The sequence below is a fragment of the Coregonus lavaretus genome (genome assembly GCF_964263955.1).
Source record: "Coregonus lavaretus genome assembly, chromosome: 14".
NCBI classification, from domain to species: Eukaryota; Metazoa; Chordata; class Actinopteri; order Salmoniformes; family Salmonidae; genus Coregonus; species Coregonus lavaretus.
Window position 1 is genome coordinate 19,003,789 of NC_140001.1, and position 16,321 is coordinate 19,020,109.

The 16,321-nt window shown below is 46.8% G+C and overlaps 1 pseudogene across 1 annotated transcript; it reads left to right on the plus strand.

Annotated features, from left to right (window-relative positions):
* The first annotated feature begins 12,606 nt into the window (after window positions 1-12,606).
* On the plus strand, window positions 12,607-15,403 carry LOC311140931 (folylpolyglutamate synthase, mitochondrial-like; annotated as a pseudogene). The gene is made up of 10 exons: window positions 12,607-12,653; window positions 13,034-13,148; window positions 13,262-13,339; window positions 13,451-13,512; window positions 13,621-13,704; window positions 13,832-13,909; window positions 14,042-14,143; window positions 14,306-14,325; window positions 14,821-14,894; window positions 15,339-15,403. The product of its transcript is annotated as a folylpolyglutamate synthase, mitochondrial-like (transcript).
* The last annotated feature ends 918 nt before the right edge of the window (window positions 15,404-16,321 follow it).

The window sequence follows — 16,321 nt, forward strand, 5'->3', positions numbered from 1 at the left end:
CTCACCTTGTGGGGCATCATGAGGAAGGTGAGGGATCAGCCCAGAACTACATGGCAGGACCTGGTCAATGACCTGAAGAGAGCTGGGACCACAGTCTCAAAGAAAACCATTAGTAACACACTATGCCGTCATGGATTAAAATCCTGCAGCGCACGCAAGGTCCCCCTGCTCAAGCCAGCGCATGTCCAGGCCCATCTGAAGTTTGCCAATGACCATCTGGATGATCCAGAGGAGGAATGGGAGAAGGTCATGTGGTCTGATGAGACAAAAATAGAGCTTTTTGGTCTAAACTCCACTCGCCGTGTTTGGAGGAAGAAGAAGGATGAGTACAACCTCAAGAACACCATCCCAACTGTGAAGCATGGAGGTGGAAACATCATTCTTTGGGGATGCTTTTCTGCAAAGGGGACAGGACGACTGCACCGTATTGAGGGGAGGATGGATGGGGCTATGTATTGCGAGATCTTGGCCAACAACCTCCTTCCCTCAGTAAGAGCATTGAAGATGGGTCATGGATGGTTCTTCCAGAATGACAACGACCCGAAACACACAGCCAGGGCAACTAAGGAGTGGCTCCGTAAGAAGCATCTCAAGGTCCTGGAGTGGCCTAGCTAGTCTCCAGACTAGAAACCCAATAGAAAATATTTGGAGGGAGCTGAAAGTCCGTATTGCCCAGCGACAGCCCCGAAACCTGAAGGATCTGGAGAAGGTCTGTATGGAGGAGTGGGCCAAAATCCCTGCTGCAGTGTGTGCAAACCTGGTCAAGACCTACAGGAAACGTATGATCTCTGTAATTGCAAACAAAGGTTTCTGTACCAAATATTAAGATCTGCTTTGCTGATGTATCAAATACTTATGTCATGCAATAAAATGCAAATTAATTACTTAAAAATCATACAATGTGATTTTCTTGATTTTTGTTTTAGATTCCGTCTCTCACAGTTGAAGTGTACCTATGTTAAAAATGACAGACTTCTACATGCTTTGTAAGTAGGAAAACCTGCAAAATCGGCAGTGTATCAAATACTTGTTCTCCCCACTGTATATGGGGGAAACAATCTTCCCAGCTCTGCAGATTTTGCTGCAAAGACACAGAATCATTAGATCCTTTGTTTTGGTTCTGTCCATTTGTAGCTTGTTTTTGGACACAGGTCCAGTAATGGCTAAAGGATTGCAATATTTACCTGAGGCTAACCTTGCAGATAGCACTACTGGGTGATCTGAAAAGTCATAGTCAATCGATCAATAATATAATAATACTTTTAGCAAAAATGTTTATTTTCAATTTACAATCTGTAGAAACAATGACAATAGAAGGGTTCAGAACTTTTGTAAAACATCACAGTACAGTTGAAAAATATATGGCAAATAGAAATTCAATATGGATGGTGTTAAGAGATAGATGGGAGGTGTTGAATGGAGTTGAAGGATGGGACTAATAACAACTAACAACAACTAATAACAACAAGATAGCTAATGTAAAGCATACTGTGTCCATAATAAGTACACTGCTCAAAAAAATAAAGGGAACACTTAAACAACACAATGTAACTCCAAGTCAATCACACTTCTGTGAAATCAAACTGTCCACTTAGGAAGCAACACTGATTGACAATAAATTTCACATGCTGTTGTGCAAATGGAATAGACAACAGGTGGAAATTATAGGCAATTAGCAAGACACCCCCAATAAAGGACTGGTTTTGCAGGTGGTGACCACAGACCACTTCTCAGTTCCTATGCTTCCTGGCTGATGTTTTGGTCACTTTTGAACACTTTTGAACTCTAGTGGTAGCATTAGATGGAGTCTACAACCCACACAAGTGGCTCAGGTAGTGCAGCTCATCCAGGATGGCACATCAATGCGAGCTGTGGCAAGAAGGTTTGCTGTGTCTGTCAGCGTAGTGTCCAGAGCATGGAGGCGCTACCAGGAGACAGGCCAGTACATCAGGAGACGTGGAGGAGGCCGTAGGAGGGCAACAACCCAGCAGCAGGACTGCTACCTCCGCCTTTGTGCAAGGAGGAGCAGGAGGAGCACTGCCAGAGCCCTGCAAAATGACCTCCAGCAGGCCACAAATGTGCATGTGTCTGCTCAAACGGTCAGAAACAGACTCCATGAGGGTGGTATGAGGGCCAGACGTCCACAGGTGGGGGTTGTGCTTACAGCCCAACACCGTGCAGGACGTTTGGCATTTGCCAGAGAACACCAAGATTGGCAAATTCGCCACTGGCGCCCTGTGCTCTTCACAGATGAAAGCAGGTTCACACTGAGCACAGGTGACAGACGTGACAGAGTCTGGAGACGCCGTGGAGAACGTTCTGCTGCCTGCAACATCCTCCAGCATGACCGGTTTGGCGGTGGGTCAGTCATGGTGTAGGGTGGCATTTCTTTGGGGGGCCGCACAGCCCTCCATGTGCTCGCCAGAGGTAGCCTGACTGCCATTAGGTACTGAGATAAGATCCTCAGACCCCTTGTGAGACCATATGCTGGTGCGGTTGGCCCTGGGTTCCTCCTAATGCAAGACAATGCTAGACCTCATGTGGCTGGAGTGTGTCAGCAGTTCCTGCAAGAGGAAGGCATTGATGCTATGGACTGGCCCGCCTGTTCCCCAGACCTGAATCCAATTGAGCACATCTGGGACATCATGTCTCGCTCCATCCACCAACGCCACGTTGCACCACAGACTGTCCAGGAGTTGGCGGATGCTTTAGTCCAGGTCTGGGAGGAGATCCCTCAGGAGACCATCCGCCACCTCATCAGGAGCATGCCCAGGCGTTGTAGGGAGGTCATACAGGCACGTGGAGGCCACACACACTACTGAGCGTCATTTTGACTTGTTTTAAGGACATTACATCAAAGTTGGATCAGCCTGTAGTGTGGTTTTCCACTTTAATTTTGAGGGTGACTCCAAATCCAGACCTCCATGGGTTGATACATTTGATTCCATTGATAATTTTTGTGTGATTTTGTTGTCAGCACATTCAACTATGTAAAGAAAAAAAGTATTTAATAAGATTATTTCATTCATTCAGATCTAGGATGTGTTATTTTAGTGTTCCCTTTATTTTTTGAGCAGTGTATGTCAGGAATTGTGAAAAACTGAGTTTAAATGTATTTGGCTAAGGTGTATGTAAACTTCCGACTTCAACTGTACATCACAGAAGACTGAAATATAGCAAAACCGTTTGACATAGGAACACATTTTTCAGCAGTTTTTTTAGAGATAATGTTTATTAATTATGAAATTATGGAAAATCTTAGTAACATTCCACCCATGACGATACTAGAGGGCGATTTGATCATTTGACTGCAGGAAAGGGCTACCCTCTTGATGCCATCTCAAGGGTAAATGCCCCATCAGGTGTGAGCTGCTTGTTGAAATCTTACACTGTAGCAGCGCAAGTCTCTCCTGGAGCCGGCGCGCTCACACTAAAATTTTGCTCTGAAAAAAGTTAGGCCTATGAGTTCCATCCGATGGAGCAGGCCAGTAAAACAGATTTTTCCACTTCCTCACTGTTGTTTTATTAAGAGACCGACAAGTTATGGCATTTCTGTGTGTAAAGAAATATTTTCCCATTTCTCTGTGTGGGGTATGACAGTGATTAATCAGTTGTAAAACGTTTTTATATGAGCTTTGATGAGAACAGAGTTTTTCCAGTCAGGTCACACTTTTAAACTCCTGGAAAAACTCCTGGCCCTATAGGGAGGATGAAAACCCTGTCAAACTGCAGCAACCTTGTACTTGTTCATACAAATTATATTTTAAAACTAACTGGGGGTTTCAGTCACAGACACAACTGTGATTAGACAACTGCGATTGTTATAATATTATATGCCTATGGGGAGAAATGATGGTGCCTGTAAGTGTGACATAAGCCTATTTAAAACAAGTTTCGTTTTGTTTAGAATTTGATAAAAATTATTAATTCTCTTTTTAGGCCTTATCAATAATTAATTTAATCTTGCTTAATGATAATGCTTGGCATGACCATGCTCAGCCATAATGCAGTTTAAAGTAGGCCTAGCCCCTATATCAGTGTGAATGCTATTGAAGCCATGCAATTAATTAGAACATTGTGGAGCAATGATAGGTCTACATTTAGTTTTTTCGTCTCTGTAAGCCATTTAACAAGAAAAGTAACAAGCTGAAGGTTGCAATAGGAACATGAACTGGGGCTAAATCCCATGACCGTTGCACTCAAACAAAACAGGCATCATTAATACCTGTCCCCTGCCCCGCCTATACAGAAATGACAAGGCTTAAATACAATTCCTGAGAACCCTCAAAGTGGACAATACCATTATTAACCAATCATCAATTAGCAGGTTCAATGTGGACCATACCATTATTAACCAATTATCAATTAGCAGGTTCAAATACAGGCATGAAATACAATAAACATATTCAGGTTATAATCAATACATTACTAAATACATACACACTTTAATCAATAGTGTAGGACAATGTACAAATCAGGGTGACATTTCTCCCCCCACATTACAAAACCCAGTAACACAGGATAGTGTTCAAAACAATTGGAAACTCGGAACTGGGAAATCTTTGACAAGACTGACTTTATGACCAGAATTATCCTATTTACACTTTGTAGTCAATCTTGACACTAGAATAACTGTTTCTGACTCATATCGATGCCACATATGCCGTTTGCAAAGGTTATTCATTGCTCTTTAAGGGGAAAATAATCCAAAAGTAACAAAGTAATCAGATTACGTTACTGAGATTGGCTAATCCAAAAATTACAATACTGATTACAATTTTGGACAGGTCACTAGTAACTGTAACGGATTACATTTAGAAAGTAACCTACCCAACCCTACAAGCACACACACACACACACACACACACACACACACACACTTAGCAGACGCTCTTGTCCAGAGCGACATACATTATTATTATTATATATTTTTTCTCATACTGGTCCCCCGTGGGAATCGAACCCACAACCCTGGCGTTGCAAGCGCCATGCTCTACCAACTGAGCTACAGGAGGCCTACAGGAGGCCTACTTACAATGTGAGTTTCCTGTGTTCTGTATATACAGTGGGGGAAAAAAGTATTTAGTCAGCCACCAATTGTGCAAGTTCTCCCACTTAAAAAGATGAGAGAGGCCTGTAATTTTCATCATAGGTACACGTCAACTATGACAGACAAATTGAGATTTTTTTTCCAGAAAGTCACATTGTAGGATTTTTAATTTATTTATTTGCAAATTATGGTGGAAAGTAAGTATTTGGTCACCTACAAACAAGCAAGATGTCTGGCTCTCACAGACCTGTAACTTCTTCTTTAAGAGGCTCCTCTGTCCTCCACTCTTTACCTGTATTAATGGCACCTGTTTGAACTTGTTATCAGTATAAAAGACACCTGTCCACAACCTCAAACAGTCACACTCCAAACTCCACTATGGCCAAGACCAAAGAGCTGTCAAAGGACACCAGAAACAAAATTGTAGACCTGCACCAGGCTGGGAAGACTGAATCTGCAATAGGTAAGCAGCTTGGTTTGAAGAAATCAACTGTGGGAGCAATTATTAGGAAATGGAAGACATACAAGACCACTGATAATCTCCCTCGATCTGGGGCTCCAGGCAAGATCTCACCCCGTGGGGTCAAAATGATCACAAGAACGGTGAGCAAAAATCCCAGAACCACACGGGGGGACCTAGTGAATGACCTGCAGAGTGCTGGGACCAAAGTAACAAAGCCTACCATCAGTAACACACTACGCCGCCAGGGACTCAAATCCTGCAGTGCCAGACGTGTCCCCCGGCTTAAGCCAGTACATGTCCAGGCCCGTCTGAAGTTTGCTAGAGTGCATTTGGATGATCCAGAAGAGGATTGGGAGAATGTCATATGGTCAGATGAAACCAAAATATAACTTTTTGGTAAAAACTCAACTCGTCGTGTTTGGAGGACAAAGAATGCTGAGTTGCATCCAAAGAACACCATACCTACTGTGAAGCATGGGGGTGGAAACATCATGCTTTGGGGCTGTTTTTCTGCAAAGGGACCAGGACGACTGATCCGTGTAAAGGAAAGAATGAATGGGGCCATGTATCGTGAGATTTTGAGTGAAAACCTCCTTCCATCAGCAAGGGCATTGAAGATGAAACGTGGCTGGGTCTTTCAGCATGACAATGATCCCAAACACACCGCCCGGGCAACGAAGGAACCCCATAGAAAATCTTTGGAGGGAGTTGAAAGTCCATGTTGCCCAGCGACAGCCCCAAAACATCACTGCTCTAGAGGAGATCTGCATGGAGGAATGGGCCAAAATACCAGCAACAGTGTGTGAAAACCTTGTGAAGACTTACAGAAAACATTTGACCTGTGTCATTGCCAACAAAGGGTATATAACAAAGTATTGAGAAACTTTTGTTATTGACCAAATACTTATTTTCCACCATAATTTGCAAATAAATTCATAAAAAATCCTACAATGTGATTTTCTGGAAAGAAAATTCTCATTTTGTCTGTCATAGTTGACGTGTACATATGATGAAAATTACAGGCTTCTCTCATCTTTTTAAGTAGGAGAACTTGCACAATTGGTGGTTGACTAAATACTTTTTTCCCCCACTGTATATCTACACCTGTTCTAAAAGGCCCCAGAGTCTGCAACACCACTAAGCAAGGGGCAGCACCAAGCAAGAGACACCATGAAGACCAATGAGCTCTCCAAACAGGTCAGGGACAACGTTGTGGAGAAGTACAGATCAGGGTTGGGTTATAAAAAAAATTCAGAAACTTTGAACATCCCACGGAGCACCATTCAATCCATTATTAAAAAATTGAAAGAATATGGCACCACAACAAACCTGCCAAGAGAGGGCCGCCAACCAAAACTCACGGACCAGGCAAGGAGGGCATTAATCAGAGAGGCAACAAAGAGACCAAAGATAACCCTGAAGGAGCTGCAAAGCTCCACAGCGGAGATTGGAGTATCTGTCCACTTTAAGCCGTACACTCCACAGAGCTGGGCTTTATGGAAGAGTGGCCAGAAAAAAAGCCATTGCTTAAAGAAAAAAATAAGCAAACACGTTTTGGTGTTCGCCAAAAGGCATGTGGGAGACTCCCCAAACATATGGAAGAAGGTACTCTGGTCAGATGAGACTAAAATTGTGCTTTTTGGCCATCAAGGAAAATGCTATGTCTGGCGCAAACCCAACACCTCTCATCACCCCAAGAAAACTCACAGTGAAGCATGGTGGCAGCAGCATCATGCTGTAGGGATGTTTTTCATTGGCAGGGACTGTGAAATTGGTCACAATTGAAGGAATGATGGATGGCGCTAAATACAGGGAAATTCTTGAGGGAAACCTGTTTCAGTCTTCCAGATATTTGAGACTGGGACGGAGGTTCACCTTCCAGCAGGACAATGACCCTAAGCACACTGCTAAAGCAACATTCGGGGGGTTTAAGGGGAAACATTTAAATGTCTTGGAATGGCCTAGTCAAAGCCCAGACCTCAATCCAATTGAGAACCTGTGGTATGACTTAAAGATTGCTGTACACCAGCGGAACCCATCCAACTTGAAAGAGCTGGAACCGTTTTGCCTTGATGAATGGGAAAAAATCCCAGTGGCTAGATGTTCCAAGCTTATAGAGACATACCCCAAGAGACTTGCAGCTGTAATTGCTGCAAAAGGTGTCACGACTTCCGCCGAGGCTGCCTCCCCTCCTTGTTCGGGCAGGTTTCGGCGTTCGTCGTCACCGGCTTACTAGCTACTGCCGATCCCATTCTCATCACTCCACTTGTCATGTCTTGTCTTGTCAATCACACACACCTGGTGCTCATTACCTTAATTAGTTTGTGTATAAGTGTTCCCTCTGTTCCCCTTGTCTTTGTGAGTGATTGTTTCTTTGGTTCTCGGTTGAGCTACTCTTCCATTTGTTATTGCCAAGGTGGTATATTTCCCTTGTGATAGTTTTGTTTTGACGCTTGGTGCGTTTTATTTATGTAACGGAATAAACTCTGGACTTCGGTGTTTTACCTCCTGCGCCTGACTCCTTCATTCACACCTCATCACAGAATCACTCACCCGCTGAATGGAGTCAACAGGAGAAGACCGCATGCCTGGAGTTGTGGCAAGGGTCCAGGAGCATTCCTCGATGCTGGCCAGCTTGGGGGAAGCGATGGATCGGGTTCTTCAGGTAGTACAACGCCTGGAGAGGAGAGGACCCGATCTATCAAGACCAGCTGGCCAACCGCATCCAGCCACCTACACCCCAGCCCCTGGAGGGATCCAGATATCCCGGCCACCGGCGTTTGATGGGATGGCAGCGCGATGTAAGGGATTTCTGCTCCAACTAGAGTTGTATTTGTCCAGCATCAGGCCGGCGCCACTGGAGAAGGTATCCGTCCTCATTTCCTGTCTTTGTGGGAGAGCCCTGGAGTGGGCCAACGTGTTGTGGAACGAGGGAGGTGCCGCGTTGGAGGACTATGGGGATTTTCCTCGCCTCATTCGGGCCGTTTTCGATCACCCGCCTGAGGGTCGAGAGGCGGGCGAACAACTGGTCCATCTGAGGCAGGGGACGAGGAACGCACAGGACTACGCACTGGAGTTCCGGACGCTGGCAGCGGGGTCCGGGTGGAACGAGCGGGCCCTGATCGACCATTTCCGGTGCCACCTAAGGGAGGACGTCCGACGGGAGCTAGCCTGCCGTGATGCCATGCTATCGTTCTCCCAACTGGTGGACATGGCCATCCGGCTGGACAATCTGCTAGCAGCCAGAGGATGTCCTGGTAGGGGTCTGCCCGTTCCCACTCCGGACGACTCTGACCCCGAGCAGATGGAGCTGGGGGTAGCCGTCGGTTGAGAGAGCGCAGGAGGACAGCGACAGTGCCACTCTGGTGGCACGAAGGGACTATCCACCTCACGTCGCAGTCAACGTTCCTTTGGGTCTGGAGGCGGTAGGCAGGGTACTCACGCATCACCCCAGGTAACGAACACCCAAATTTGTTCAGAGCCATTTGCGGCGCACTGTACCTTATCTATCTCCTTTCCCGATCACCTGGTAGTTTCCCAGTGTAAGGCGCTAGTCGATTCAGGTGCAGCTGGGAACTTTATGGACAGGGCATTTGCACGCCGTCAAGGCATTTCATTGGTTCCCCTATCCATTCCACTCCCCATCAGAGCACTTGATAGTCGACCATTAGGGTCCGGGTTGGTTAAGGAGGTTACTGTACCAGTCACCATGATTACACAGGAGACGCATGTTGAGCAGATCACTTTTTTGATTATTGAGTCTCCTACTTAGGTTTTCCGTGGTTAGCCCTTCACAACCCCACTTTTTCATGGCCGCAGAGGGTTCTTACGGGGTGGTTGCGTGAGTGTCCGGGTAGGTGTCTAGGTGTTTCCGTTGGTGCGACCACGGTGGAAAGTCCAGACGGTAACCCCACCGTGCGCATTCCCCCCGAATACCATGATCTGGTGCTCACGTTTTCCAAGACGCAAGCGACTAAATTACCACCTCATCGGGAGGGGGATTGCGCGATAAACCTTCGGGTAGACGCTGTACCTCCCAGGAGTCATGTGTATCCCCTGTCGCAGGCTGAGACGGAGGCTATGGAAACATACGTCACCGAGTCCCTGCAGCAGGAGTATATACGTCCCTCCATTTCACCTGCTTCCTCGAGTTTCTTCTTTGTGAAGAAGAAAGATGGCGGTTTACGCCCGTACATTGATTATCAACCACTGAATAAGGTGACGGTACGATTTAGTTATCCTCTTCCCCTCATTCCTTCAGTGATTGAGTCAATGCATGGGGCCCGTTTTTTCACCAAATTAGACCTCAGGAGTGCCTACAACCTGGTGCGTATTCTGGAAGGGGATGAGTGGAAAACAGCATTCAGCACAACATCGGGGCATTATGAATACCTGGTGATGCCCTACGGTTTGATGAATGCTCCATCCGTTTTCCAGTCCTTTGTGTTTCGGGACATGCTTGGTCGCGGTGTGGTGGTCTACATCGATGACATCCTGGTGTATTCCTCTACGCGCGCCGAGCATGTGTCCCTGGTTTGCAAGGTACTGGTCCAACTGCTGGAAAATGATCTTTATGCCAAGGCAGAGAAGTGTGAGTTTTTCCAGCAGACAATCTCCTTCCTCGGATACCGCATTACTACCACAGGTGTGGAGATGGAGGGAGATCGCATTTCAGCCGTGCGTAATTGGCCGAGTCCTACCATGGTGAAGGAGGTGCAGCGCTTCCTTGGCTTTGCCAACTACTATCGGAGGATTATTCGGAGCTTTGGCAAGGTCGCAGTTCCCATTACCTCCTTGTTGAAGGATGCGCCGTCCCGGCTCCGCTGGTCTGCTGAGGCTGATTTGGCCTTCAGTAGATTGCGGGGTCTGTTCACCTCCGCCCCGGTACTGGCTCACCCAGATCCATCACTACCGTTCGTAGTGGAGGTGGATGCGTCCGAGGTAGGGATAGGCGCTGTCTTAACCCAACGCTCGGGCACGCCACCCAAGCTCCGCCCCTGTGCCTTCTTTTCGAAGAAGCTCAGCTCGGCGGAGCAGAACCACGGCGTTGGTGATAGGGAGCTGCTGGCTGTTATCCGAGCTTTGACGGTGTGGAGGCATTGGCTCTAAGGGGCGAAACACCCTTTCCTCGTCTGGACAGACCACCGTAACCTACATTCGGGCAGCGAGGAGGCTGAATCCTCGCCAGGCCAGGTGGGCCCTCTTCTTCACCCGGTTTGATTTCACACTCTCATACATTCCGGGTACGAAGAACGTGAAGGCAGATGCACTGTCTCGGCTGTATGACACAGAGGAGAGGCCCAGAGACAACAACCCCATACTCCTGGCCTCATGCATTGTGGCGCCGGTAGTATGGGCGATGGACGCGGATATAGTGCAGGCATTATGCACAGATCCATCTCCACCGCAGTGTCCAGCTTGGCTGCAGTACGTGCCTGCGCTTATCCGTGATCGTCTGATCTACTGGGCACACACGTCACCCTCCTCTGGTCATCCAGGTATCGGTCGTACAATGCACTGCCTGACTGAGAAGTACTGGTGGCCAACCTTGGCTAAGGATGTGAGGGTGTATGTTTCCTCCTGCTCAGTGTGCACCCAGAGTAAGGCACCTAGGTACCTCCCAGCGGGTAAGCTACAACCTTTACCAGTTCCACAACGACCATGGTCTCACCTTAGTATTGATTTTCTTACTGATCTTCCCCTCTCCCGAGGTAACACCACTATCCTGGTTGTTGTGGATCGCTTTTCGAAGTCCTGCCGCCTCCTTCCTCTGCCCGGTCTCCCCACGGCCCTACAAACTGCGGAGGCTCTGTTTACTCATGTCTTCCGGCACTACGGGTTACCAGAGGATATAGTGTCCGACCGAGGTCCCCAGTTCACGTCTAGAGTCTGGAAGGCGTTCATGGAACATCTGGGGGTCTTGGTCAGCCTGACCTCTGGATTTCACCCCGAGAGTAATGGGCAGGTGGAAAGGGTGACTCAAGATGTAGGTAGGTTCCTGCGGACCTACTGTCAGGACCGGCCGGGGGAGTGGTCGGTGTTCCTGCCATGGGCAGAATACGCTCAGAACTCTCTCCGCCACTCCTCCACTAACCTAACACCCTTCCAATGTGTTTTGGGTTACCAACCGGTCCTGGCACCGTGGCACTGGAGCCAGACTGAGGCTCCTGCGGTGGATGGCTGGTTTTGGCGCGCAGAGGAGACTTGGGACGCTTCCCACGTTGACCGCCACTGCAGGGAGTCTGAGGTGCGAGAGGTTCCTCCAACTCCTCTGGACATCGAGGGGGCCCCGGCGTACTCGGTCCGTTCCATACTGGATTTGAGGCGTCGGGTGGGGGGCCTTCAGTATCTCGTGGAGTGGGAGGGGTACGATCCGGAGGAACGGTGCTGGGTCCCAAGGAGGGACATCCTCGATCCCTCCCTGTTGAGGGATTTCCACCGTCGCCATCCGACTCGCCCTGCTCCGCGTCCTCCTGGCTGTCCCCGAGGCCGGGGTCGGCGCACTGCTGGAGCCGCGCGTCAAGGGGGGGTTACTGTCACGACTTCCGCCGAGGCTGCCTCCCCTCCTTGTTCGGGCAGGTTTCGGCGTTCGTCGTCTCCGGCTTACTAGCTACTGCCGACCCCATTCTCATCACTCCACTTGTCATGTCTTGTCTTGTCAATCACACACACCTGGTGCTCATTCCCCTAATTAGTATGTGTATAAGTGTTCCCTCTGTTCCCCTTGTCTTTGTGAGTGATTGTTTCTTTGTGAGAGCGAGTAGCTCGGTCCATTTGTTATTGCCAAGGTGGTAATTCCAGGTTGTAAGGCAACAAAATAGGAAAAATGCCAAGGGGGGTGAATACTTTCGCAAGCCACTGTATAAGAAAATAAAAGTATGTATTCTTTAAATGTATGTAGTTCTTTACCTGTCTTTTAATGCTATGTATTATGTCATTTTATGTAGCTCTGTGCTTCAGCTGTAATTGTCTATTAATGTTCTGTATTATGTCATGTTTTGTGTTTTGTGTGGACCCCAGGAAGAGTAACTGCAGCTTTGGCTGTAGCTAATGGGGATCCTAATAAAATATAAAAAATAATAAACGTGCCTTTACTGAGAGAATCCTTAGGCACTATGTCTTTCTCACTGGGTTTTACAGGTAAAGTATGTTACTGAAAAAGACACGTTGTTGTGGGTTGTCCCTAAGCATGTGCGTCCAAGCGTATGTTTTGTTTGTAGTTTTTTACGTGTTGCGTCATGAGGTGTAGTGTCTGGGTTTAATGCATGGAGAAACACTAGTATCATAATACTGAACTTTGATTTGTTAGGTCTTTGCTCAATGAATGATTAACCTGTGTTGTTACAGGTGTGCATGATTTGAAATGCTCAACAGATGATGAAAGCTCAACTGTAGGGAAAAGATGTCCAAAATATACTTTGACCTGTTGGCTTGCTTCTACAATGCTATGCGAACATTCCTATCACACACATAATGGCTCTCCTACTGTGAACATTATGAATGTCATCTTCATCTTACAGCTCTCCACACCTGGTACATGTCAGAAAGAGAATAAGCATCAATGGACAGCCAATCAGCAAAGAGCTCTTCACCAAATACTTCTGGGAGGTGTACGCCCAGTTAGATGCTACAAAGTTATAGTACGTCTTCATAGAGAGTTGAAGAATGAACACTGACATAGCCCATCACTCTCAAAGGAACTCTCTGACCCTTCCTTGTTATGACGGTGTCACTGCACTGATCCTCAGGACTCCCATGGAGGTAGTATGCCGGCTTATTTCGGCTTCCTCACCATCCTGGTGTTCCATGTCTTCCTATAGGAGAGGGTAACATTCACATACCCTGTCACATGTACAGTTTGTTCACAAATGTACTAATGACCAAATCAATTGATAACAGTTGTAAACCATTCTGAGCAGGATCTCTCTATATAAAATATGGATTTATCTGTAGTTGAGGTTGTGATTGGAGGGGCCTATGACTGTACAAACATCATCAGGTAATTTTGCTGCATATCATAAAGGCTGTATTATCAAAGTCAAACATAAGATTGAGTAGTTACAGAATCTATATACACTTACTTTTCTTCCTGACATTTGGTGAACAGGAAGCTGTGGGTTTGTGGGATTTCACAAGTATACTAGGAGACACCATAGAGGAGATGGCCTGGCAGAAAGCAGGCATATCTAAGGTGAGAGTAATGCATGTTGTATTGTGTGAGGTCAACCTATGCACTGTGTACCTGCGGCATTATTCGTCCTATCTATAGCCTGTCTGCATGGGTTAATGTAGTTGAATGAAGTCCTATCTCTCCGCAGCCAGGGGTGCCAGCATTCACTGTGAGGCAGCCAGCTAGGCCCATGACTGTTCTACAGGACAGAGCCAAAGAGATAGGGGTGAGTCACTGGGGCTTTTTCTCCTGGCTTTGGCATAACACAAGTAGATTTGCATTGATTTTGCTATGCGTTTGTTTGAGTGCGTCCATATTTTACATGCTGAGTTGACCCCCTCTCCCCTGTCTTGTGTAGTGGGTGTGTCCAGATCTGGAGCAGTATGAAGTTGGGGCTGGCCCTCTGTTTCTGGGCCTGGCTGGACAACAGCAGAGCTACACCGCTACACCGCTACCGACAGTCTGGTGTGTGTGTGTGGATGTGTGTGCGTGTGTGTTAGATTATAACTCGCAAAGTATGACAATGTTATTCTAGCTAGTGTGGGAACGTATTTCTCAAAATAACAGTACACATTCCAATTCTGATGAGGTTCAGTGACTGTGGGCCTCTGCTTCCTTGCAGATGACCATCTCGCTACACCAGTAGTGGAGAACAGGCTGGTCTCCCAGGCAGCAGCCTTTCAGCCCAGCACCATCATGGTCAAAGGTCAATAGCATATTGTCACCCATGAAACATCCAGATAGTCCCTGCCTAACCTAATGTAGTAGACATAAAATAAAAGCCTGAGTCGGGTCACCAGATCCGGTTTTCAGGGGAAAAGGAAGATAGGAAGATGGAAAGAGACTATCCCTGAAAACTGGAGATTTACGGTTAATACCGACCCGCTGTGGGTGGTCCCTGCCTGGCCTCTAGGGGGCCCTCAGGCTTTTCTACAGTAGCGTTTATTGGTCAAACGATTGTGTAACTGTAGGAAATAGTCACATTGCACCAAACATCTGAGATTTGACGCTCACATTGATCTGATACAAAATTGTGTGAAAATTATCATCCATACATTTTACGGTAAGATTTGAGTGTGTAGTTCTTTGATAGACAGCATCTCTGAGTCGGCCTATTCACTGTGTGCCTGTGGTCAGAATACTGCTGTTCAATGCCACAGGGGAGAGGGACTCTACTGCCATGCTAAAACTCCTAGTGGTGAGTACTACAGGTCTGGGATCAGATACACAGATACTGCTGTGTGCTGCTCCACTCTGCAGCTCTGGCCAGGATCTGACTCTTGTACAGAACCCAAAGAAGCACAACACAGATCAAACACTGAAATAGACTAAATATCTCAAATCCCTTTGTTGTCCTTTGATTTGACTATGTTTGTCCCAACATCACTGAAACTATTACAGAAAACAATGCAGGTGAGTTATCTTCTCTGTCAGGGCTTCTCTGTCTGGGGTTTTAAGACAGGTTGGTGCAAAGAAATTAAAATGTACTGGAGTATAACTGCCACAACAAATATATGATTACACAAGTTGGAATATTTGTTTTCTTGGCTGTGTAGAAAAATATGCTACCACATTCATTGTCCAGCTGTGAGAAATGTCTTAGATGTGTGGGTGTGCAGTCCTTTACTCTCTTTGTGTGCTCTGCTCTTTTACAGATCAGCAGAATTTCAATATGTTGGAGAACATGCTTACCCGTTGCCTGGACAACGAGAGCAGCTAGCAGAGCTTGAGTGGGACAGAGAAGCAGCAGGGATCTGAGTCAGAGCTGCTGATACAGGACAGGTTCCCCCTGCTGGCCAAGACCAGGGCACACACCCTGGTCTTCCCCTGCATCTTCAGCGCCCTCCAGTGGATCAGTCAGGGAAGGGACGCTGAGCCACAGATAGAACATCTTTGGCTGTGCTGGCTACTGCAGGCAGCCACTCTCCCAGTACAGCCCAATGTCATGGCTAAAGCAGCACCACTATGAGAGGCAGCCCACGTCTCTGGCCTGGTAGTCTACACCTGGTGGGAGGGGCTCTGAAACACCTGGCCCCCTCGCTAGCCTCCTAATGGACTATTGGCCCAGCAGTTTAGATTCTATTTGGATTACTGGTTAGTTTGGATCCGTCTGGCTGGTTTTTCTGTAGGACATTGAGATACACTCAATGTTTGACAGGTATAATATTTGAGGTGTTTACAGCTGAGGGTCTTCTTAAATAGATGTGTGCTCCTTGTCCAGTACAGCGCACTCAAAGGGAAAGGTAAAGGGGGATACCTAGGCAGCTGTACAACTCAATGCATTCAACTGAAATGTGTCTTCCGCATTTAACCCAACCCCTCTGAATCAGAGAGGTGCGGAGGGCTGCCTTAATCGACATCCACGTCTTCCGCGCCCGGGGAACAGTGGGTTAACTCAAGTTTCTCTGTCAGTGCAGAATGTTAAACTATGAAGTTATGATGTTGGCCTACTGTCAGCAAGTAATATTTCCTTCTGATAAAACTTGAAGTGTAATGATTTTCTCACAGTGATTAAATGATAATTGTGTTAGATTGTATTTTCTCCTTGAATTATTGTTTTGACTAATGTACATAATGAAAATGAATGTAATTTTTTTTTCTAAATAGTTTATTTACAAATGTTATTAATTGTGAATAA